We start from the raw sequence: 919 nt of genomic DNA on the forward strand, positions 1-919 counted from the left end.
CCTGCCTTCTGTGTTATGATTGGTTACAAGAATTAAGTCTCATCTGTGATTAGTTAGAGGACATGTCGTACTGTCCAGAAATCTGAAATGTAAACAGTTTGCATTGTTTGTTTTATGTGCTTGTGAAAAATACAGTATGCTTTCTGCCTTCAATCTTATCTTTGGTAAGTGAAACGCATCCTCTATTGGGCTGAGAGCAGGTGAATCACTTGGCCAGTGAGGAATGTCCCATTTCTTTGCTTTAAGAAACTCTTGGGTAGCATTCACTGTATGATTAGGAAAATGATCTATTAGCAAGATGCATCAGCATCCTGTTGGTTTTGCTGCATTTGGCTGGATCTGAGAAGAGATAATAGCCCTATAAACTTCATCAGCAGTCAGGGCCTCAATAAACACCAGTAATTCAGTTCAATTGGCAGGCATGTGTGCTTATGCCATAACAAGCCTGAGCCTCCACCAGGTTTCACAGATGATGTGAAATGCTTTGGCCCATTCTTCATACTTTTCTCTTCACATCATTCACAAGTTAAATTTGGTTTCATCACTTTAAAGAATCCAGCAAAAGTCTCCTGAAAATCTAATCTGGACTGTCTGTTCTTGAGCGTTTACACCTTGTTGTGAAGCATCTGTATTTACTTCTTAAACCCATCTCTTGACTGTAGACTATGACAATGACACACCTACTTTCACAAGGGTGTTCTTGACTTGGCCAGATGTAGTGAATGGTTTCTCATCCATTACAGCAGTCCTCTGTGGTTTTTCAGGTCTTTTGTTGCTGCTTGTTGAGCAATGTTCCAGATTGTTGTATTGGCCACTCCTGATGTTTTTGCTATCTCTTTAACGGATTTGATTTGTTGCATACATTTTTTCAGCTTAATTACGGCCTCCTTTACTTGCATACAGTAGAAACATATTGAGA

Source organism: Clarias gariepinus, chromosome 8 (assembly GCF_024256425.1).
Source record: "Clarias gariepinus isolate MV-2021 ecotype Netherlands chromosome 8, CGAR_prim_01v2, whole genome shotgun sequence".
In the NCBI taxonomy this organism is placed as follows: Eukaryota; Metazoa; Chordata; class Actinopteri; order Siluriformes; family Clariidae; genus Clarias; species Clarias gariepinus.